We start from the raw sequence: 17,893 nt of genomic DNA, 5'->3' as shown, positions 1-17,893 counted from the left end.
AGCTTTGTAACTCGTCAAAATCTGTCTTGGTGTCGAATCAATTAGTCTCTGGGATCTAAATAGGACACAGCCATGTACATGGGATTCGACCAACAGAGCCAAAGTTCCAAAATAATAGCATAAAAGCTGACAGAATAAATGTTTTCTTAAGATCAAAGACATGATCGCTTGACCCAAAAAACTCACATAATTACCTGTAGGTTGTGTTTTACACTAAACTAAAGCCTCAGGTTATTCATAATAATATCCACACAGTCCAGACATTTCCAGTCTGTGTAATGTAAGACAATGGGTGGGATAACACTGTCAGAAAAAAAAACAGCACTTAAGTGAGGCTATATCAACAACAGTATCAGCAAATTCCAGCAGACTTTCCCATGCTTCTTCCTGCTGTGCCATTTCTGGCCTCAAAACTGTACCCAAGGGTATTAAATAAAACCCTTCTTTTGTCTTGACATTTTATTACATTGTTTGTTTAACCTGTATTAAAAGTAAAACACACAATCTTAACTACACTAAAGCTACTATACATTGTTTATATACCATGTAAGGCAGAGACTGGTGTAAGACTGTCTGCACTAGCATTGCATGAACAGTTTAACTGGTTTAGGTCGAGACATTAACAAGGTCTATGATCAAAGCTTTCTTCTTTATTATTACTATTTTACTTAGTTCCATTCATGCATTTTTCCCTTAATCTCGTAATCTCCAATCTCCAATTACCCAGATATCACGCCACACTGATGCAGACATACACACGTGTAGTACCGCTTGTATTTACCTGCACAAGGCAGGTTCACACAGGGATCAGTATTGCATACGAAGAGGAAAACACTGCTCTCCATTATTCCCCGTCTCTATGCAGAGGTTGTAATTACAGCAGTACTGAGGAATCCAATCAGCTAATCCGTATAGCTAATCATCTCTGTGTAGGCGCCCAGATGGCCAACAGCAGAGTAGAACTAGATACCAATTTTGGACTAAATGAACAACATAATTAATCTTGTCATAATAAAACTTGCATCTTAAGTGGTTACAGTTTTACTTTTTGTTTACATATAATATTGATTTCATTTGTTTGCAGTTACATAAATTCGATATGAACTTCAACATATCCTAACCAGAAGAGTATGTACCTATACCAGTCATGCACAATCCAGTATTTATTTATTTATTAGGATTTTAACATCATCTTTTACACATTTTGGTTATATTCATGACAGGACAGGTAGTTACTGGTCACACACGATTCATTAGTTCACAAGGTTACATCGAACACAGTCATGGACAATTTTGTATCTCCAATTCACCTCACTTGCATGTCTTTGGACTGTGGGAGGAAACCGGAGCTCCCGGAGGAAACCCACACAGACACAGGGGAGAACATGCAAACTCCACACAGAAAGGACCGAGACCGCTTCACCTGGGGAACGAACCCAGGACCTTCTTGCTGTGAGGCGACAGTGCTACCCACTGAGTCAATGCACAATCCATTAAGTGGGTTTTTTCGACACTAGCTCTTTAAAATCAACTATTTTAACGCATATCTAGAATAGCTTAAAAGGTTTTTTTTATTTTCTAACATCCAGATTCCCTTCCTGGCTACACAAAAATACAAGTGAATTATGGGTTATTTAGAAAAAAAAAATAAAAAAATGAAAAGGCTAAACCTAAATTAGACCTAATGTAGCCTTCCAACACAATATACAACACGTATTTATTTACTTGTTAGGATTTTTAACAGCATGTTTTACACATTGGTTACATTCATGACAGGACAGGTTACACATGAATCATCAGTTCAAGTTCATTGTTAAATATCGTCACAGGCAATGTTCTATCTACAGGACCCAGACCGCTTAACCTGGCAATCAAAGCCAGGACCTTCTCGCTGTGAGGTGACAAAGAAAAAAAAAAAAGAATAGGAAACAGGTGTAGAAGGTATATGAGGACTAAACTCCGTAGAGGGTTTAACAAACTTTAAAGCTTTGCCTTTTAATTTCACTCACAAACACACACGACCGAATATCATGTGGGTGTCTTCGTGACAGGGCCACAGGGACCGGCAGAGCGAGGATGAGGAAAGATCTTGCCTTTGCTTGCATTCAGAGCGACACCCTCAGAAGAGTAAGTGGCTTTGTAGTCAGGGCTTTGAATTAGGGAGCCTGAAATGCAGAACGCTGTCTGAATGCTGATGACGGGTTGACATTGTTAATGATCTAACATGCGTGTGCTCACAGAGAAGTTCGAGAGGGCTCGACAAGTCTGAAGCACTTTCTGAGCTCTGTTTATGTAAGTTAGCAAGTGCACAACGCCTCATAGAAGGTGTTGCACACTGACTTCAGTGTGTCAGCATAGTGAGGGGTAAAGGCCTGAAGGTGATGTGGATAATGTGTGTAATGTATGACATGTGATCACACTAAATCAATGCACTGTGACTGTGATATCAAAATGTGTGAGAGAGCAAGAAGAACTGTGATGCAATTTCAAGACAGTATGAACTTTCTGTAGAGAAAGTGACATGATTTATGTCTTCAGATGTGTGTCAGCCATATTAATAACCACCAGATATAGAAAATATAATCTAATAGAGCTAATATTACTTAATCTAATAATAAATAGTAATAAAAGTGTTCAACTTTTTGGCAACAGTTTGGGAAAGGCTCTTACCTGATACAGTGGTACCTTGTAACTCGACGTCCCCTAAACTCAAAATCTTTGAAACTCGACGCCCTTTCTTGAGAAATTTGTACCCTCAAACTCGATGTTCAGCTTTTAAAATTTAAATTTAAATTAAAAATGAACAGCTGCTTTGTTTAGCTCTTGGCTTAAGCGGTAAGATGTCATCAAAGTGCGCATATGAGACGAATCTGCATTTGTGTGGAATAACCGTTCACTCTGAAAGCATCCACATTAGCAGTGTTTAGCTGGAATTTCCTCCTGTTTCACTTTTAAACTTGTCATAGCTCGGAGTTCTGAAAACGCGAAAAAAAAAAAAAAAAAAAAAAGACTTAACGTAACTTAATGTATTAAATGAACGACACAGGAACACTAAACTTCTCTTAATTATTACTGCTCAGTAGCTCTCTCCACTAATGAAATTCCTTGCTCGTTGTTTTAGTACAATAAGTCACGTTAAGCTTTGTGCACTGCCACACTCCATAAAAAAAAAACGGCACAGCCAGCGCAAAAGCTATTGTGCCACTTCTCATGTAAATGTGCCCTTACTGAACTTGCTAAAAAATACAGTATTCCAAGATCAAGCATCTCCATGAATAAGAAGCATAAGGAAACAATAAAGTAAAGTTAAAGTGCAGGTTTTATTGAGTTTTATTGATTTTTATTGATTTTTAACTGTTTTCAATTGTATTTCAGTGTTTTAATATGATATTTGTGTTATTTTCAGTGTATAAGTAACAAAAAAAAACCATTTTTTTATATTAGCCTAAAATATATGCAGTTCCACTGGACCATGGAACGCATTAACAGGTTTCTTGAAATATCTTGAAACTTAACGCCACTCCCAGAATCAACTGACGTTGAGTTTCAAGGTACCGCTCTACATGACAGTGTCCTTGTGCTTGAAGGTCCAATATGACACAGTTTGACAAGTCTGGCGAGGAGGAAAATCCAGTGGCTTGCACAGAGCTATGCTCTGACCTTGACCCAACTGATAATTCCAGAGATCAGTTGGAATTCTAATTGCAAGCCAGAACTCTGCTTCCTCCTATCTCATAAATTTAAATGAATACGCTCATTTTTTTCAAGACAACTGGTATAGTCACTTGTTTTTGGGGCGATGGGAGGAGGGCACCCCATATTGATGTTCATGATTTATGGTGTAGTGCCCACATACTTGCCCATATGATGTCATTTGTAAGTGTGCAAGCAGGGTACATTGTCAACAAACTTCCAGGCTACAAAACTTCTGTACATGCAAAGTTTGATTTATTACACCTAAATACAATTCTGTGAAATTAGGAATTGAGATTTCAGTGCTGCTGAACCACTGAATTATTCAAAGTCGAATCCAGAAACAATTGAAGTGTCAGTGTCACGACTACAATTCAAACTAAAACAAAACGACATTCCAGGATTTTTTATATAAGGCAAAACTCCCTTAAAATGTTGTTTTAAACATTCTGTACAATTGTAATTGGCTGAGATGAAAAGCAATCGGCACACATACTCTCAATAATTGTATCTGTAAATTTGAAAGTATCATGGAAAACGTCTGATTACAATTTTGGGATTTGAAAGTTTTCCCTCATCTCTTAAGTCATCGTATAAAAAGCTCCACAAGCCCTCAATCCCCCCAATAATCTGTCCGAATCGAAACAGGTCTCATAAATACACGCTGAAACGCTCGCTCTCCTGCTGCTGCTTTCCATCTGCCTCAGCTTTATCACAGAGGAGCACGATCAGACGTTGAAGAGCCGTTACAAGAGTGAGTTAGAGCCGGAGTTTATTAGTTATGGCATCTCTTAATCATCCAGGCCTATTCTATTAGGAACGCAGCATGCCAGTGAACACCCAGAGAGAGAGAGACGTTGGGATAGAGAGCAGATCGGAGCCTGGGAGGGACTAGGCTTGGGCTTCATTGCTTGTGTGGGTTGGAGGCTCGTCTAATTCAAGCTATTAGTCAAAAAACCATAAAAGTGCCACAGTTTAATCTAAAGCTTATTATAGCTAATTGTTGTAGCCGGCGACACTGTTAAATGGATAAAGTACTGACCCAGTAATATAATGTGATATGGGCAGATGGGGAAACCGCCACGCAGCAAAGGTGGGAAGATACTGCAATGAAGGTATTAAGAAGGGACTGGCCCAAGTACTTGAAAACAATTTTAGTGATCTATTACCTTTGTTCTTTATTAAAGTTTTTATCAACGTAAGGCACCACTACTTTACATGTCAACATAGAGGATCAGCTGTTCTATTGCTCTGGACATTGCTCTGGGCAAATTTACTGGAACTGTTCAGAGTGACTGTGGGAATCTGTGCTCATTTCATCAAAAGAGTTTTGTGAGATCAGAATAGAATAGAATACCTTTATTTGGCATATATACATACACACCAATCAGCCATTACATTAAAACCACCTTCTTGTTTCTACACTCACTGCCCATTTTATCAGCTCCATTTTCCATATAGAAGCACTTTGTAGTTCTACAATTACTGACTGTAGTCCACCTATTTCTCTACATACTTTTTTTAGCCCCCTTTCATGCTGTTCTGCAATGGTCAGAACCCCCACAGTACCACCACAGAGCAGGTATTATTTACCTGACACTGACATGGTGGTGGTGTGTTAATGTGTGTTGTGCTGGTATGAGTGGATGAGACACAGCAGCGCTGCTGGAGTTTATTAAACACGTCACTGTCACTGCTGGACTGAGAATAGTCCACCAACCAAAAATATCCAGCCAACAGCACCCCATGGGCAACGCCCTGTGACCACTGATAAAGGTCTCAACTCAAACTGCAGCAATAGATGAGCGATCGTCTCTGACTTTACATCTACAAGGTGGACCAACTAGATAGGAGTGTCTAATAGGGTGGACACTGTATTTAAAAACTCCAGCAGCGCTGCTGTGTCTGATCCACTCATACCAGCACAACACACACTAACACACCACCACCATGTCAGTGTCACTGCAGTGCTGAGAATCATCCACCACCTAAATAATACCTGCTCTGTGGTGGTCCTGTGGGGGTCCTGACCATTGAAGAACAGGGTGAAAGCAGGCTAAAAAGATGTGAACAGTAACAGATGGACTACAGTCAGCAATTGTAGAACTACAAAGTGGACAGTGTGTGTGTAGAAACAAAGAGGTGGTTTCATTGTTATGAAACTGATTGGTATATACACATGTACAGTACAAAACAATTCTTATTCTGCTCGGAAGCTGGGGTTAGAGCGCAGGGTCAGCCATTGTGTGGCGCTCCTGGAGCCAAGAGGGCCTTGCCCAAGGGCCCAACAGTGACAGCATGGCAGAGCCAGGATTCAAACTCTCAACCTTTCGACTGACAACCCAAAGCTCTACCCACTAGGCTACTACTCACATCACTAGAACTTGCGCCCAAACGGGAATAAATATTGCTTCATATTATATGTCGCATTAACTGAATGCAAAGCTCTGGCAGTTTGCAAAATGAAATGCCGATTGCTAGAAATCTCTCCTGAACTGATCCAGCTACTTCCCTTCCATGTCCTTGCTCTGACTTCTATTAGGCCTTGATCATGGGTAGGGGGGACAGATGGAGGAAAGGAAAAATCCCGGCAAAGAGCCACAAAGCAAATTGATTAGTCAAATCAAGGCCTGACCATGGGTGCTCATGATTTTCTCAGCAGGCAATCCTCTAATGGTCCAGTAGTCTGTGTGTGACCAGCATGTGGTCCCTATGCTCTAAGACTCTGCTGATATTTCCCTTAGGAAAGCACCCACCCCCCCCCCCACCCCCCCTTCATCCCTCTCCCCATGGGTACAGTGATGGCCAAATTCTGGACCACCTACCTAACAACCATAGATCAAATCCACTGTGACAACAAGATGTTGAAGCTTTTGTGGCGTGTTGTTTTTGTACTGGTTAGCACTAGTTTGGTAGATCAGAAAAGCAGGTAAAAGGTGGGATGTGATGTGTGCACGCCAGTTGCTGTACAGAAGAATATAATTGAAAGGTGCTGAAAAGAAAAAGAGATGAAAGACTAAAGAAAATCAAGGAAAATAATACAAAGGGAGTATGGAATCAGAGAGCCTGAGGGTAGGGTGCTTCAGCATGCACACTTTGCTCCTAATGAGCCCCTCTGACACCCCTTAAGCCCCTGCGAGACCTGTAGAACTCCAAACCCACGCCTCCACACACCTGTACACAAAGCTTCATAAACTAGAGCTGAATTGATAGATGCTGCTAACAAACTGAAATCACGATCAAGTGTTGATTATTAGATTGCTTTTTGAAACTTTACTACATACAGCGTTACAGAAAAACTTTACACTTCTTTGAAATAGTCATAACTGTTTTTATGTTATAGCCTAAAACAGGGCAGTTGTAGCCTAGGGGTTAAAGTACTGGACTAGTAATCAGAAGGTCGCTTGTTCAAGCCCCACCACTGCCAGGTTGCCACTGTTGAGCAAGGCCCTTAACCCTCAAATGCTCAGACTGTATACAGTCACAGTACTGTAAGTCACTTTGGATAAAGGTGTCTGCTTAATGCAGAAAATTTAATGTAATGTAAAATTAAAACTCACCATAATATACACTGATCAGCCATAACATTAAAACCACCTCCTTGTTTCTACACTCACTGTCCATTTTATCAGCTCCACTTACCATATAGAAGCACTTCGTAGTTCTACAATTACTGCCTGTAGTCCATCTGTTTCTCTGCATGCTTTGTTAGCCCCCTTTCATGCCCACAGGACCACCACAGAGAAGGTGTTATTTAGGTGGTGGGTCATTCTCAGCACTGCAGTGACACTGACATGTTGGTCCACTCACTGCCCACTCTATTAGACACCCCTACCTAGTTGGTCCACCTTGTAGATGTAAAGTCAGAGACGATCGCTCATCTATTGCTGCTGTTTGAGTTGGTCATCTTCTACACCTTCATCAGTGGTCACAGGACGCTGCCTACGGGGCACTGTTGGCTGGATATTTTTGATTGGTGGACTATTCTCAGTCCAGCAGTGACAGTGAGGTGTTTAAAAACTCCATCAGCACTGCTGTGTCTTATCCACTCATACCAGCACAACACCACCACCATGTCATTCATACTGCAGTGCTGAGAATGATCCACCACCCAAATAATACCTGCTCTGTAGTGGTCCTGGGAGAGTCCTGACCATTGAAGAACAGCATGAAAGAAGGCTAACAAAGCATGCAGAGAAGCAGATGGACTACAGTCAGTAATTGTAGAACTACACAGTTCTTCTATATGGTAAGTGGAGCTGATAAAATGGTGGTGGAGGTGGTTTTAATGTTATGGCCAAGAGTATTTTTTACAGCCAGCACAACAACACATCACCTTGTAAAAGACTTGCCAGTTACATTTTTAGTTTTTAGTGAGATTTATCATTACAGAACGTTCTGGAACTTAAGTAAAGACATAAAAAGACATAAAAAAAACTAGAAATTTTCCTTATTATTTGCTGATGGGAAATTATGGATAAATATAATTTAAAAACTGGAACAAATTACTCAGACGTTGCATTTAATACCGCCCATGATGTACCATTAACTATGGGAACAAGGGCTTAATGTTTTTTAAAAACGCAATCAGGCCTAAATTTACTGTCATTAAGATTCAAAGCCAGACAACAATACTCCCAAGCATTAAAAGTTTTCTGTTTCAGCTTTTTCTAAGACTAGACTTGTTAGGCAAGTCAATGCGGGCCTGGATTCCACACAATCACAAGTAAATTACATTAATTACTGCAATTTACATCTCATCTCCAATTCGATTATTAGTTGCTTGACCTCATCTGCATGTTTTTTAATAATCAGCCATGTGCGCAGACAGATGAGGAAGAACAATCACTGACTATCCGAGCTCTGATGAGTTTGAATAGCTGTGATTGCGCAATGGGGATAGCGGGTTCGAGGGGGCGTCGCTGCTGCAATCGCGGCGCTGATTCCAGATATTGCTGAGGCTGATGTGTTTGTCTTTTCTCTTGGGGTCCGGTTTATAAACCCATCACAAACAACCCAGACGTTTTAATCACGCGCGTGCATCAAACAGCCCGTCGGTTCGAGAGACACAGTAGGACGAGAGGGAAGGATGAAAACGGGTGGCCGTAATTAAATTGGCAATTGAGGAAAAGCTCCGTAAATTAGTCACACAGCCAAGATTTGGAGCGAGAGCTCTCGCACCTGAGCTTTTGGATGGATAGACAGGGTGCAGTGTGGGCCTGAGTGAGATTCATGCTGTCAATTTAAATTAGAGTGGAATGGACTGAGATGGGTGGGCACCAGCCAAATGTGGGATGAAGGTTAGCTTCTCTGTTTGTACAGCCTACACTGTGTAACTGTGTACTATAAAGCAAACACACAATAGTACTTATCAAGCCGTGTTATTGTCTAACCAGTAATCAATCAGGGAAAAATGCTAATTATGCAAATTTAATTAGGAATGGATCTAATCAGTCATGATCAATGTTTTCCATCTATCCTTGCTTTAGTTTTGCACTGAAACTACGAGGCTGTTAACGTTAATTACAAGCAAAGGTTTACAGTCCGCAATTTATCAAACGACATGCCACAATTACCTCCTGCCTCAATCAAACTCACTAATGTGGTTTCCATAATTGTATGGCACTTTATACAGTAAAAAATAGTATGCGGTAAGACAATGGTACGTGGACATGCCGCCTCCTTATAATTTTAGTCACACTTATTTCTAATATAAAAAAAAAAAAAAAAAAAAAAAAACACCCAAAAACTCGATTTGGGGGGAAGACACTTTCTTCTTTCAGCATGACTGTGCCCCTGAGCACCATGCAAGGTATTCAGGGGAGGGTTCAGGGCCGAAACCACTGCTAGCCAAAAGTAACACAATTCCACTTACAAGAAGTCCACCTGGAAACGACTCAAGAGAACAAAGCTGAAGGTCTGGAGTAGCTTAAACCAGGGTTTTTCAAACCCTGGATGGATGGATGGACGGACGGACGGACGGACGGACAGACAGACAGACAGATAGACAGATAGATGGTGGGTATATAAGGTGTGCCCATAGGCTGTCTGCACATAAATCCCTCGTTGCTGTCATGGGTAAAATTGTCTTCCCTTGGGCAGATGGGATCTACCAGTAAGACAATGCAACACGTCACATGGCTAGAAGTGTCCGACATTGGTTTGAAGAGCATGACCAAGATCTCTAAGTACCACCCTGGTCCACTAATTCCCCAGACTTAAACCCAACCGAGCATCTATGGGACCACCTCGATCGTCATGTTCACTCTATGGATCCTCCCCCACGCACCCTCCAGCAGCTGTGGGATGCACTGCAGTCGGCATGGCTCCATATACCTGTGACAACCTACAAGGACCTGACTGAGTCACTCCCATATATATACAGTGTATCACAAAAGTGAGTACACCCCTCACATTTCTGCAGATATTTAAGTATATCTTTTCATGGGACAACACTGACAAAATGACACTTTGACACAATGAAAAGTAGTCTGTGTGCAGCTTATATAACAGTGTAAATTTATTCTTCCCTCAAAATAACTCAATATACAGCCAATAATGTCCAAACCACCGGCAACAAAAGTGAGTACACCCCTAAGAGACTACACCCCTAAATGTCCAAATTGAACACTGCTTGTCATTTTCCCTCCAAAATGTCATGTGATTTGTTAGTGTTACTAGGTCTCAGGTGTGCATAGGGAGCAGGTGTGTTCAATTTAGTAGTACAGCTCTCACACTCTCTCATACTGGTCACTGAAAGTTCCAACATGGCACCTCATGGCAAAGAACTCTCTGAGGATCTTAAAAGACGAATTGTTGCGCTACATGAAGATGGCCAAGGCTACAAGAAGATTGCCAACACCCTGAAACTGAGCTGCAGCACAGTGGCCAAGATCATCCAGCGTTTTAAAAGAGCAGGGTCCACTCAGAACAGACCTCGCGTTGGTCGTCCAAAGAAGCTGAGTGCACGTGCTCAGCGTCACATCCAACTGCTGTCTTTGAAAGATAGGCGCAGGAGTACTGTCAGCATTGCTGCAGAGATTGAAAAGGTGGGGGGTCAGCCTGTCAGTGCTCAGACCATACGCCGCACACTACATCAAATTGGTCTGCATGGCTGTCACCCCAGAAGGAAGCCTCTTCTGAAGTCTCTACACAAGAAAGCCCGCAAACAGTTTGCTGAAGACATGTCAACAAAGGACATGGATTACTGGAACCATGTCCTATGGTCTGATGAGACCAAGATTAATTTGTTTGGTTCAGATGGTCTCAAGCATGTGTGGCGGCAATCAGGTGAGGAGTACAAAGATAAGTGTGTCATGCCTACAGTCAAGCATGGTGGTGGGAATGCCATGGTCTGGGGCTACATGAGTGCAGCAGGTGTTGGGGAGTTACATTTCATTGAGGGACACATGAACTCCAATATGTACTGTGAAATACTGAAGCAGAGCATGATCCCCTCCCTCCGGAAACTGGTCGCAGGGCAGTGTTCCAGCATGATAATGACCCCAAACACACCTCTAAGACGACCACTGCTTTATTGAAGAGGCTGAGGGTAAAGGTGATGGACTGGCCAAGCATGTCTCCAGACCTAAACCCAATAGAACATCTTTGGGGCATCCTCAAGCGGAAGGTGGGGGAGCGCAAAGTCTCGAATATCCGCCAGCTCCGTGATGTCGTCATGGAGGAGTGGAAAAGCATTCCAGTGGCAACCTGTGAAGCTCTGGTAAACTCCATGCTCAGGAGAGTTAAGGCAGTTCTGGGAAATAATGGTGGCCACACAAAATATTGACACTTCGGGAACTTTCACTAAGGGGTGTACTCACTTTTGTTGCTGGTGGTTTAGAGATTAATGGCTGTATATTGAGTTATTTTGAGGGAAGAATAAATTTACACTGTTATATAAGCTGCACACAGACTACTTTTCATTGTGTCAAAGTGTCATTTTGTCAGTGTTGTCCCATGAAAAGATATACTTAAATATCTGCAGAAATGTGAGGGGTGTACTCACTTTTGTGATACACTGTATATACTGTATATATACAGTGAGGAAAATAAGTATTTGATCCCCTGCTGATTTTGTAAGTTTACCACCTTACAAAGACTTGAACAGTCTATAATTTTTATTGAAGGTTTATTTTAACAGAGAGAGACAGAATATCAACAAAAAATCCAGAAAAAAAACATTAAATAAAAGTTATAAATTAATTTGTATTTAATTAAGGGAAATAAGTATTTGATCCCCTACCAACCAGCAAGAATTCTGACCCCCACAGACCGGTTATGTGCCCATGAGGCACACAAATTAGTCCTGTCCCTGTATAAAAGACTCCTGTCACAGAATCAGTTTCTTCCATTCAAATCTCTCGACCACCATGGGCAAGACCAAAGAGCTATCAAAGGACGTCAGGGACAAGATTGTAGACCTGCACAAGGCTGGAATGGGCTACAAGACCATCAGCAAGAAGCTTGGTGAGAAAGAGACCACTGTTGGTGCGATAATTCGAAAATGGAAGAAATACAAGATCACAATCAATTACCCTCGCTCTGGAGCTCCATGCAAGATCTCACCTGGTGGGGTAAGAATGATTCTGAGAAAGGTGAGGTCAGTCCAGAATTACACGGGAGGAGCTTGTCAATGATCTCAAGGGAGCTGGGAGCAGAGAAATGCTGGATATGACCCCAAGAACACCATCCCCACCGGGCATTTCTCTGCCTCCAAACACGGCGAGTGGAGTTGATGCCAAAGAGCTCAATTTTGGTCTCATCTGACCATATCACATTCTCCCAAGCTTTCTCGGAATCGTTCAGGTGTTCATTGGCAAACTTCAGACGGGCCTGTACATGAGCCTTCTTGAGCAGAGGGACTTTGCGGGCACTGCAGGATCTCAATCCATTACGGCGAAGTGTGTTACTAATGGTTTTCTTGGTGACTCCCAGCTCCCTTGAGATCATTGACAAGCTCCTCCCGTGTAATTCTGGACTGACCTCACCTTTCTCAGAATCATTCTTACCCCATGAGGTGAGATCTTGCATGGAGCTCCAGAGTGAGGGTGATTGACTGTGATCTTGTATTTCTTCCATTTTCGAATTATCGCACCAACAGTGGTCTCTTTCTCACCAAGCTTCTTGCTGACGGTCTTGTAGCCCATTCCAGCCTTGTGCAGGTCTACAATCTTGTCCCTGACGTCCTTTGATAGCTCTTTGGTCTTGCCCATGGTGGTCGAGAGATTTGAACGGAAGAAACTGATTCTGTGACAGGAGTCATTTATACAGGGACAGGACTAATTTGTGTGCCTCAGGGGCACATAACCGGTCTGTGGGGGTCAGAATTCTTGCTGGTTGGTAGGGGATCAAATACTTATTTCCCTTAATTAAATACAAATTAATTTATAACTTTAATTTAATGTTTTTTTTCTGGATTTTTTTGTTGATATTCTGTCTCTCTCTGTTAAAATAAACCTTCCATAAAAATTATAGACTGTTCAAGTCTTTGTAAGGGGATCCAATACTTATTTCCCCCACTGTATATATATATACAGTATATATACAGTATATATACAGTATATATATATATATATATATATATATATATATATATATATATATATATATACAGGGGTTGGACAAAATAACTGAAACACCTGTCATTTTAGTGTGGGAGGTTTCATGGCTAAATTGGACCAGTCTGGTGGCCAATCTTCATTAATTGCACATTGCACCAGTAAGAGCAGAGTGTGAAGGTTCAATTAGCAGGGTAAGAGTACAGTTTTGCTCAAAATATTGCAATGCACACAACATTATGGGTGACATACCAGAGTTCAAAAGAGGACAAATTGTTGGTGCACGTCTTGCTGGCGCATCTGTGACCAAGACAGCAAGTCTTTGTGATGTATCAAGAGCCACGGTATCCAGGGTAATGTCAGCATACCACCAAGAAGGACAAACCACATCCAACAGGATTAACTGTGGACGCAAGAGGAAGCTGTCTGAAAGGGATGTTCGGGTGCTAACCCGGATTGTATCCAAAAAACATAAAACCACGGCTGCCCAAATCACGGCAGAATTAAATGTGCACCTCAACTCTCCTGTTTCCACCAGAACTGTCCGTCGGGAGCTCCACAGGGTCAATATACACGGCCGGGCTGCTATAGCCAAACCTTTGGTCACTCGTGCCAATGCCAAACGTCGGTTTCAATGGTGCAAGGAGCGCAAATCTTGGGCTGTGGACAATGTGAAACATGTATTGTTCTCTGATGAGTCCACCTTTACTGTTTTCCCCACATCCGGGAGAGTTACGGTGTGGAGAAGCCCCAAAGAAGCGTACCACCCAGACTGTTGCATGCCCAGAGTGAAGCATGGGGGTGGATCAGTGATGGTTTGGGCTGCCATATCATGGCATTCCCTTGGCCCAATACTTGTGCTAGATGGGCGCGTCACTGCCAAGGACTACCGAACCATTCTGGAGGACCATGTGCATCCAATGGCGGTGCCGTGTATCAGGATGACAATGCACCAATACACACAGCAAGACTGGTGAAAGATTGGTTTGATGAACATGAAAGTGAAGTTGAACATCTCCCATGGCCTGCACAGTCACCAGATCTAAATATTATTGAGCCACTTTGGGGTGTTTTGGAGAAGCGAGTCAGAAAACGTTTTCCTCCACCAGCATCACGTAGTGACCTGGCCACTATCCTGCAAGAAGAATGGCTTAAAATCCCTCTGACCACTGTGCAGGACTTGTATATGTCATTTCCAAGACGAATTGACGCTGTATTGGCCGCAAAAGGAGGCCCTACACCATACTAATAAATTATTGTGGTCTAAAACCAGGTGTTTCAGTTATTTTGTCCAACCCCTGTATATATTAGGGCTGTCAAACGATTAAAATTTTTAATCGCGATTAATCTCAGAATTTCATATAGTTAATCGCGATTAATCGCATTCAAAAAAAATCGGTGTAAATGTTATAGAAAACAAGGATTTTTAAGTGAAATGTTACAATTAAAATGGTGAACACATTTTATGCTAAATGTACTGATGTTAAAAACTGCTGGGACAAGAGAAAACTGTAAGGGAGTTTTATTCACTCACATACTAGGCAGTAAATGTCAGATTGTAGTTTAGAATTTCTCCATCAGCAAACATTGTAGATCAGCGGTGCTTTAGGTGGGATAAGGCGTAGTTATTGTAACAGACTTTTCTGTGGTTGTATTGTGACAATGGTTTGATGGCCGTTTCTACACGAAGTGAGTGTGTTTTGACCCTTTGGGGCTTCCATAGTGCATGGACTAACGTGCTTGACTCAGCTTTCCGGTATTTGGTAGAGTAACAGAATAAGTTAATAAAAGTGTTCTGCTCCCGACAACTTGTGAATATAGCGTGTATTTATTTCTTTATAAGTGCATCACTACAACGCTCGGTTACATTATGTTAACAAACCGCAAATGAAAAACGGTGGCAAGTCCGACATTAAAACGTCGGACTTGCCACCGTTTTTCATTTGCGGTTTGTTAACATAATGTAACCGAGCGTTGTAGTTCTACCAGTCAAGTCTCAACATTAACTAGAATTTGCGTTAACGGCACTATTATTTTTAATCGCGTTAAATTGAAATCGCGTTAATGCGTTATTATCGCGTTAACTTCGACAGCCCTAATATATATATATATATATATATATATATATATATATATATTTTCAATGACCAGGTAAACATTATGACCACTGACAGGTGAAGTGAATAACACTGATTATCTCTTCATCACGGCACCTGTTAGTGGGTGGGATATATTAGGCAGCAAGTGAACATTTTATCCTCAAAGTTGATGTGTTAGAAGTGGGAAAAATGGGCAAGTGTAAGGATTTGAGCTGGTTTGACAAGGGCCAAATTGTGATGGCTAGACGACTGGGTCAGAGCATCTCCAAAACTGCAGCTTGTGTTCCCATTTTGCAGTGGTCAGTATCTATCCAAGGAAGGAACAGTGGTAAACCGGAGACAGGGTCATGGGCGGCCAAGGCACATTGATGCACGTGGGGAGCGAACGCTGGCCCGTGTGGTCCGATCCAACAGATGAGTTAATGCTGGTTCTGATAGAAAGGTATGATAGAATGGTCATAATGTTATGCCTGTTCGGTGTGTGTATGTGTGTGTGTGTGTGTGTGAATATTTATTTGCTTGGTAGTAAGACTAGGCACATGTCCGCATGCACTTATGTACGGAACACAAACAATGGGCATCCAGCTGGCAGTTCTCACATCACAGAGTGAATTCAAACACTTGTTGTCCTCCAGTTCTGGCAACCCTCTGTGCCAGCTTTGAGGGGAAAATAATAAGTCAAATCAACGTCTCAATAGCCTAATACATGTGAAACTCCAGCATTCATTAATGTGTATACGAGTGTCTGAAAAAGAGACGGGGGAAAAGAAACTTATTTCTCTCAAGACATCTAGCACAAACATAAGCAGCTCTTTTGCTCTGTGGTTCACACGCTCCACCAATCTCCATAAATCTCACGGCTATAAACAAAACTGGAAAGAGGCTGTTGTCCTATAAAGCCGTCTCCATCCAAATGTCCAGCAGAGCTCAGCAAAATGTTTTCTGATCCCAACCCTGAAAACAAAGGAGATGAAGGAGAAGAGTATGTGTGGGTACTTTGAATCTTGCTGTGATTCTGTCCTGGTTTTGTTTCACCACTCTCATTCTGTGTATGAGCAAACTTGACTAAAATGCAGCACCTTGAGTGCTAACCAGAACTAGAAAGTTTGATCATATTAGTCCTGATCTATCATCTCTACACTGGCTGCCAATTTAATTCAGCATTAATTACAAATTACTTCTACTAATCTACAAAGCGCTACATGGTCTGGCTCCACAGTGTCTGAGTGAACTTATTGAGAACTACAACCCAGCATGTTCACTTCATTTACAAGGTGCAGGGTTACTTATAGCTCCAAAATATAAAAAACAATCACAGCTAGTGGAAGAGCATTTTCTTACATCTTCAGGATTCAGACACAGTCTCAATGTTCAAGTCTAGATTTATGTACTCAGGCTTTAATTAAGAAGGTTTCTTCCTGTATTTTTAAAGGAGTTTGTCCACTGTCACCCTTGGCTTGCTCAACAGGGTTTTTGGTCTGTCGGTCCTAAATTCAGTCAAATTGCTTTGGGACAATGTCCGTTGTAAAAAGAGCTATACAAATCATGAGCATACTTAAGGTTGTGATTGCAAGACTTGATTGCTGATGATGACGACTTTTTACTGACCTTCTTAGTAGTCTTTAATAAGCTACAGTAATTAGTTTTTGGCTTAAACTGGTAAATCTATATATTTTTCCCCACAAAATAAAAGAAAATAAGCAAAAGGAATGTAAAAAGCGGTGTGCTGGAATACAACAATGGTTGAGAACTGAAAAATATGACTGTATAACATTAAGGCAGCTCAAGTTTGTATGTAGTCTGTGCTTACACCTACCAATCTGACTCATTCCCACATCAGGTTCAAAGTACAGACTTGTCATGGCAGAACTTGTGATACTGCAGCAGCTTATATCAATTAATTTAACAGTGTTAAGTTATCGTTACCACCTATCCACATTAACTGAAGCAAGGTTAATCTTATTAGCATACGCTTTATGATAGCTACCTACAGAGCACTTTATTCAGAACACCTAAAATCTGGTATGAATAAAAACCCATTTCTGTAAAAAGAAGTAAAAAGAATCTGTGATTTGCTAATTCTCTGGATCATTAAATTAAGAAAGGAAAAAGAAATGTCTTTCAATGTTTAGGCTGACCAACTTGACTGTATACTTACAACACACACAAAAAGTTGGGACAGGGTAAAATGGTAAAAGTTTACAGGATATTCAAGTTACACAATTTTGAAACATTCCATAGTAAGCAGGTAAATTAGTAACAGGTAAACATATCATAAAAGGAGGATCCACTAAAGGCTCAGACTTTGCTAGCAAATATGAGTTATTGCTTACCACTTTGTAAAATTGTAAGTAAAATTGTTAAAAAAAAAGATTTTTCAATGCAATACTGCATATAATTTAGGTAAATATTAAACAGACCATACCGTACATACTATTATGAAAAGATTCTGGTAATCCAGGGCAGCCACTTTCAATGTGCATGAGTTTCAACCCTCAGATTTACATTTACATTTTTGGCATTTAGCAGGCGATTTTATCC

General features: G+C 41.2%; 1 protein-coding gene across 1 annotated transcript in view; it reads right to left on the bottom strand.

Moving 5' to 3' along the window:
- pard3aa (par-3 family cell polarity regulator alpha, a) overlaps positions 1–17,893 on the bottom strand; it is a 537,783-nt gene that overhangs the window by 311,651 nt on the left and 208,239 nt on the right. The window lies entirely within an intron of this gene.

Source organism: Trichomycterus rosablanca, chromosome 3, assembly GCF_030014385.1.
Source record: "Trichomycterus rosablanca isolate fTriRos1 chromosome 3, fTriRos1.hap1, whole genome shotgun sequence".
In the NCBI taxonomy this organism is placed as follows: Eukaryota; Metazoa; Chordata; class Actinopteri; order Siluriformes; family Trichomycteridae; genus Trichomycterus; species Trichomycterus rosablanca.
This window is presented reverse-complemented; position numbering and strand designations above follow the sequence as displayed.